This window comes from Elaeis guineensis, chromosome 13, assembly GCF_000442705.2.
Source record: "Elaeis guineensis isolate ETL-2024a chromosome 13, EG11, whole genome shotgun sequence".
NCBI classification, from domain to species: domain Eukaryota; kingdom Viridiplantae; phylum Streptophyta; class Magnoliopsida; order Arecales; family Arecaceae; genus Elaeis; species Elaeis guineensis.
Genome location: NC_026005.2, coordinates 68,363,285 through 68,370,921, shown reverse-complemented (window position 1 = coordinate 68,370,921; position 7,637 = coordinate 68,363,285). Strand labels below are relative to the sequence as shown.

At 41.3% G+C, this 7,637-nt stretch overlaps 1 pseudogene; it reads left to right on the top strand.

Annotated features, from left to right (window-relative positions):
* Positions 1 to 2,368: 2,368 nt before the first annotated feature.
* On the top strand, positions 2,369 to 6,910 carry LOC140853154 (protein RBL-like; annotated as a pseudogene).
* The last annotated feature ends 727 nt before the right edge of the window (positions 6,911 to 7,637 follow it).

Genomic DNA, 7,637 nt, shown 5'->3' with positions numbered 1-7,637 from the left:
GTCCGGACTCCTACGGGAGTCGAACTCCGTCTCCAACTTCAACTACAGGTAAATTTCGTCCGGACTCCTACGGGAGCCGAACTCCGTCTCCAACTTCAACTACAGGTAAACTTCGTCCGGACTCCTACGGGAGTCGAACTCCGTCTCCAACTCCAACTGCAGACAAACTTCGTCCGGACTCCTACGAGAGCCGGACTTCGTCCCCAACTCCGACTGTGGGAAGACCTCGTCCGAGCTCCTACGGGAGCCGAACTTCGCCTCCGACTCCAGCTACAGGTAGGATTTGTCCAGGCTCCCACGGGAGCCGGACTTCCGCCCTGAATTCCTGCTGAAGGTCTCGGCCGAGGTTCCTCGATAAATGATCCCCATCCGGGCTTCCGTGGAAATCAGACTCTAACCGAACTTCAGCTGACAAGTCTGGACCCCCTGGCAGGCCGTATTAACGGTCACGACTCTGCTCCGCTCCCTGCGGCGGATCTTACGCGGCTCCATTACTCCCTGGCAGGCCGCATTAACGGCCACAATTCTGCTCCACTCCCTGCGGCGGATCCTGTGCGGTTCCACCACTCCCTGGCGAGTCGCGACAACGGACGCCGCTCCACTCCCCGCAACTGATTCCACGTGGCGAGCCATGGTGACAGCCACGACTCCACCCCATTACTCTTCATGATAAATTCCTCCTGGCCCCGTACGACCCACGATGAGGCGATCATAAACAGTCGCTATCAATCCGCTGCTCCCCCCATCTATAAAAGGGGACCCCAGATATGTTATTCTCTAAGCTCTCGTTTTTACCTAGAAACTCTGCTAAAATTTCTGTTCGAGCACTCCATTCTTGTTGAGGTAGAGAGCTGACTTGAGCGTCGGAGGGTCTTGCCGGAGCAACCCCACCTCCGGTTTAGACTTCTTTTGCAGGTCCCGGTGGCGACCGCGACTCCCTCGACTCCAGCCTCTCCGATGCAGGTGGATTTTTGCATCAACAAGTGCCATCACAAAAAATAACAATGCTCATATGCATAACGCTCTTGTGAAGTTCAATTATCTTTTTTCTTCCAAATGATAGTTTCATCGATCATTAGTCTTGTGAACAACAGGTGATGCATAACCTTCTCAAGAGTCACATATTATCTATCTATATCACAAATGCACGGAAGATCTGATTAATCCTCTGCATAGCAAAAAAGGGAAAAAGAAATACTAGAATATACTATTAGAATTAGATACATAAACTAATTTTCATCCATATTTTAGCTTACATCAAGATGAAGATGCTTTTTCCTGCTAAGTGCTTCTTTTACCGAAAAAAGAAAAAGAGCAAACACTGTTCAAAAAGCAATTTTTGTGGCCTCATACGTGGCTGCATTGGTGTATGTATTCCTGGCTGCCCTCCACAAAGCATCCAGGTGGCCCCAACATGCAGCTGGTCTGGATAGCTCTGGTTTAGATGCCAGTACAGGCCCACCAACCTGCATATGCGGCCTAGGCATTATGAAAGTTGGGCTTAGATGTGGTTTAGGTGGGTAAAGTGGAGTATAATTTGGTCTTAGTGGGGCAGGTAAGTATGTTTTAAATGCTGCTTTGTCCTTAATCCTTCATCTTCCAGCCATAGATAAAATATCGGAAGGCTGAGGGGGAGATACCATTCGGAAGAGGACTATGGACCAAAAGCTGACTTTTAGCCATGGATGACAAACAATGAACTATATCAAATGTTGGTGCCATGGTGGAGTACAATAGCAGCTTACTGCAATGAGGCACTCTATCTATATATTTTTTTTGGGCCTCTAATCTTCTCCTCCCATCTTCTGCCTCTTCTGGTTCCTCTTATCATTCTTCAAGCATTCCTCCCTCCTATTCCTAGTCTCCTTCCTCCTCTATTTTCACAGCCACTCCTCCTTCACCTTCTCCTTGTCCTTACCTTCTGCATCCTCCCCTTTTTCTCCTTATCATAAACCATGCAGATGCCCATCTAGTCTCCTGCATACTGTGTAGGTTATATTGATTGTTCTAGTTTCTTGCATAATTCATATCCCTCTCAGTTTTCAGAACCTTAGTGAACAGAAAGTTAAGCTATGTTTCTAAGGTATGAGAGGTTAAAAACTGAGAGAATTTCCTTCTAAGAACTTGAATAGCTACTTATGCTACTTGAGTATTCAGAACAAATTTTATTAATACATTTACAATTAAATTTACAAACGTTTAGAATTAATACCAGTGAAAATATTTTGAAGAGCATGAATAATCGGACATTAAATCCTTAGTGCTTTTTTTTTTTCAATATGTAAATTAATCAAATGAACAGTTATGTTTCATGGGGATTATTTCTTGATGTTTCTTGTTGAGAATTTGAATATGAGTGACTGATAGGATGCAGGTTCATGTTTGTTATGATTCGAAATGGTTATGGATGGAGATCATGGTTGTTTTATTCGATAGATCAAGAAAAAATTATATATAGATCCCTAGATGGATTTGAAATTATTTTTAAGTCTCTGGACTTTTTAAATTGAATAAAAAGTCTCTGAAATGTTAAAGAGTTATTTTTGTATAATTAAGGTATTTACCTGTATAACCTGAACATGAATGTGTATAACCAGATATTGAAACTAGGTAACCTGTGTAATCTGAACATAAACCTGTGTAACTTGAATATAAATCCTTGTAACCTGAACATGGATCTGTGTAACCAATCTGTGTGGACGGAAGGGACCTAAAAATAACTTCTTAGTATTTTAAAAAATTTTTATTCAACTTGAAAAGTCCAAAAATTTAAAAATAATTTCGGATCCATCTAGGGACCTATAGATAATTTTTTCATAGATCAATCGTATATAAAGATTTGAAGGAAGGACTTAAGAATAAGACATACATGCAAGGCCCTCTATGAGCCAAAAAACTTTTTCAATGAGGATGGATTATTAGGTCCCCTGCAGACAAGATCCCGCTTGATGCTCTAAGGATGAGCATACTCGTGGGGTACAAATGGTAAGAATAAGATGATATGATGAGTTTATTGTTGTGCGTAGACTTAATGGCTTTGAATGCATCACTTTGACCTCCAAAAATTTTTTTTTTATAGGAGCTTCACATATGAACTTCAAAAGAGACTCTTACCCTCCATTTAGTACAAAAGATGGATTAGAGAAAAGTTGGATAGATGAGGAAGATAATGGATGGATCTTCCATCTATCTTCTTATATATTTATTAAAATATTGAAGGATAAATAGAAATGATTTCCTCCTCCATTTAGTATAGAAGGAAGGAAAGGATGGATAATGTTTATATTAAATTATCTTTTGATAAAATATATTATTGTTATCAATTTATAATACCTATTTATACTAAAGAAGTAAAATAATATATTAACTTATAATTTTTATAATTTATAATTATATAAAATTTAATTAAATTTTATTTAATTTAATAAATAATTTAATAAATTTATTATTAAGAAATTAATTATATAATTAATTAATATATAATTTATTTAAATAGTTAATTAATATTATATAAATAGTTAATTAAAAATAGTAAATATAAATAGAGAAATAAAAGATAATTCTAATTATTTAATTATAATTATGAAAATTATGTATTAAAATTAAAATAATTAGTAATAAGATTTAATTGTATATCATTAATATATATATATATATATATATATATATATATATATATATATATATATATATATATATATATATATATATATATATATATATATATATCTATATATATATATGAATGAAAAAGTGAAAAGGTGTTATAGTTTGGCTAAAAACATTAGAGAGGAAAAATTTTGTGAACGAAAGAATCTATCCCTCAATGCTCCATCCTCTCTTTTTCATCGTCTCCTCTACAACTTTTTGAACAAAACAATAGATGGAGGCCACTCATCCTTTCAACCTCATCCATCTACTTCCTCATGATCTCAATCAAATATAGGGTTAAGCAACAAGATTTTTGCATTATTATCCGTCACCTCAGGATGATAGAACTTCTTCCATCATATTTATTTATCTAGCGAATGCAGAAATTTTTCTTTTTTTTTTTTTTGGAAAAATTCCCTTGCTTTAGAATCTCATGACTACCCTATTTTATATTAATCCTTTGTTGCTGCAAAGCCCCCATCCTCGCTATTAGCAGAAGGCATGATACGGGCTGCTTGCAGTGGTGCGGACCTAAGAGAGAAGTGCCAACTCTCCAACTAACTCGCATGAGGAGACACTAAACTGGGGATGATAATCTTTTCATGTGAGTGTCTCACCAGAACTCTTGCGAGTAACGGGCCAACGATTTAGTCCGACGAGTCATTAACACGTTGGAATGGGGAGAAGATTGCTCGTGTGATCTTGAGCAAACTACTCTTCTTGCACGTCTCCATCTGGGGACTTGTAGTCCACCAGTCTGCCTAGCTTGTCCCCTCTCTTCTGCACCTATTCTTGTTGATTTGAACACTGGTAGCTCCACCATTCTGTCAGTTTCAGTGTCCGATGCAGCAAATGGCACTACTGCTGCACATCCACGCAATAAATTTTCTGATGGTTCTCCACCCTGCAGCAACTTTTATCAAGTCAAGTATGGGGATTTAATATATGTGGGGAACTCCAAAGGCGAGATATTCATTGTAGATTTAAAGAACATCGGGGTACATGCAATAATTCCTATTTCTGGGGTTTCTGTGGTCAGGGATATTGGTTTTAGTAGGAATGGGCAGTATCTGCTTACAAATTCAAACGACCGAGTCATCAGAGTCTATGAAAACCTTCTTCGTTGCAAAGGAACTTGAAGCAATGAGCAGCCTTGATAATGAATTTCAAGGGATTGAGAAGTTGAAAGTAGTGGGCTCAAAGTGCCTGCTTTTATTTCGGGAGTTTCAGGATGCGGTGACGAAGATACAGTGGAAAGCACCATTGTACATGTGGAACAGGGCTGGTTATCTTGTTAAAATCCTAAAGGACCTAAAGAAGCTCTTATGGATCTTGCCCGGCGCCCTGTTCGTCCTTTGGTCGTCTCTGTTTCTGTTGCTGGTTTGGTGTATATTTGGGCCAAAGACGACACAGAAAATTGGAGTGCATTTGCTCCTGACTTCAAAGAACTCGAGGAGAATGAAGAATATGTCTGTTGGGTGGATGTCTGTCCAGGACACCACCTCCCAAGATCCTTTCAGTACCACGCGATGCAGCAGGAAGAAAGAAGAAACAAAACAAAAGGAAAAACAATCAAAATACGTGGATCAGCCACAAAAGGGCTCGCCTCCACGGGGCATGCAAACTTCACTATGAAAAGAAAATTTTACAAGAGGAGACCTCACCCTCAACCCTTGTACACCCAATTCTCTCTCACATGAAGTTCCCCTCACAAAAGCTCTCTCTCTCTTGGAGACCCCCCTGAACCCCTGAAGAGCCTGGCGACCGCTGTCCAGGAGCCTCCTGCTCCTTCTCTCACAGCGCCTCATGCCTCTCTCTCTCCTCTCGGTTCGTACGGCTGCGAGAAACCGAAAAACCACACCTCTCTGTTACCTCACAGCCTTTTTATAGGTTTAAACAGGCTTTAAACCTGATTAGAGAAGGATTAGGAATCCTAAACAAAGCCAAAAACCCCTCCGGACCATTGGATCAAGACTGGGAGCGTCCTCGACCCTTAGATCGCGCTCCGGTCCACGAAATAAGGCCGTGGACCGCGAGAAACGCATGGGAAACGCCCACGCGGTGCACAGACCGCTCCGTGGACCACTCGGTCCACGGTGGACCGGGGATGGGCCAGCAGGCCGCTGGGTCGCGCGTCCCGCGCGGGCCTGGGCCTGGGACGCGCGTCCAGCGCAGGCCTGGGTCGCGCGTCCCGCGCGGGCCTGGGTCCCGCGTCCCACGCGGGCCTGGGACGCGCGTCCCGCGCGCCGCCGCCTGCGGCCGCGCTGCTGCCGTCCGCCGCCGGTCCTCCGCCGCCTCAATTTTCGTGCCATCTTCGAAAGCTCGTATCTTCTCCATCCGAGCTCCGATTCAGGTGATCTTGGTCTCGTTGGACTCCATTTTTCGCCGCGAACCTCGCTGTGGGCTTAATGTGGGCTGAATCTCGAGGCGTGAAATCCTAACAATGTCGAAAGAGAAGATGAATTTGATTTGATGCCTGAGTCAGAGAAGGTAAGAATAACGTTCCCAATCGGGTGCCTTTCTTCTTACATATTTGAATTTATCTAAAATGCTTGTATGCAGGGGAAAGAATTGGACATCAATCAAGATGAGGAAGTTGATATTGTGACCACAGATAAAGATTCAGCTTTTAGTGATTCTGAAGCATCACAGGATGAGCTGTCTTTCTTGCCTGCGATCCCTTTGCCAGACATTCCTGAACCACAAGACAAACGCCTCGGAAGCTCATCGAAGTTGGAGGATAGCAATCATTCTGGCTCCCCATTTTCAATTGACGCAGCACAGAATGGTCAGGCTATGCTTCCTACTCCATGTCCATTAGAAGGTAATGCGATTAACCTTTAGGTTGGAAAAGTGTTCTAATTTCTTTGGACATGAAATGGAACATGGTTGTACCTGATTTAAAATCTTTCTCAGAATCTAGCAGTCTAAATGGGTTTGTTCTTTTGCGGTGGTGGGTAATTCGACTGCAGAGGAGGTGGTGGGAACCACGAGCTTAAAGAGGAAGAGGGAGCCATCGGCCAAGGGATTGGAGTTGCAGGCAGAGAAGGGTCGGAAATCGTCAACGAAAATCAAGCCCTTGGCCAAGTCGTCGAAATCCAAAAACAAACATGGGGACGGGCTTGACGCGAATGGCTTTGTACTCGAGGATTATGTAACCGATGTGGATCTATAGATAATTCTAATTGATTCCAATTCCATATTTTCTGCCATTTCTCCTTTTTGTGTGCTGCAGTCAGTGATGAAAATTGCACAGTAAAATTGAAGTTCTTTCTCGCTGAACCTAGCAAACCCCTATTTGCTTACAAAATTCTAAAGATCCAATACTGATTCCCATCAAGAGAAAATCTGGTCACAGTCATGGAGATTTGTCATATAATATTTGGTCTCACATGAATGTTCACAAGTTAATGTTCTGTTTGGAAGCTTCGCTAGGGAAAGCCAAACCCTGCAATCGGGCATTATGAAATTTGATTGGAGTGGTGGACTGAGGCCTATCGTTGCAGCCTCACAAAATTCGTACCCCAAGCTGCAGCGTGGGACCTGAATGACATGCTAAATGGCAAGTCATTCTATACCAAAAAAGGGGGCAAGGCACTCAACTTCCGTTATGGTCAAGAGAGTCACAGCTTACAACATTCTCCAGATTTAAAAAAAAAAAAAAAAAATCTGGAATTGTTAAATTATCTTGAGCTAGGTACAAATTTTAACGATTATTTACAACTAATTTCAGAAATCGACGTTCAAGAATAATTATGCCATTTTGAGAATTGAGATTCGCCCTAATAGTCACATCTTTTGTTTAGCAACTAGATTCTACGTTCTAATGGATGGTGCATTTTTGAAAATCTAGACAATTATAGGATCTGTGGTTCTCCGTCTTTTTTCCAACTTGTTTTCAGTTAGTATCTTACTATTTTTAAGTATAATGCAAGAGTTATATCAAACTAGCCATACACCATCTATCATTGATATGAATCTAGACT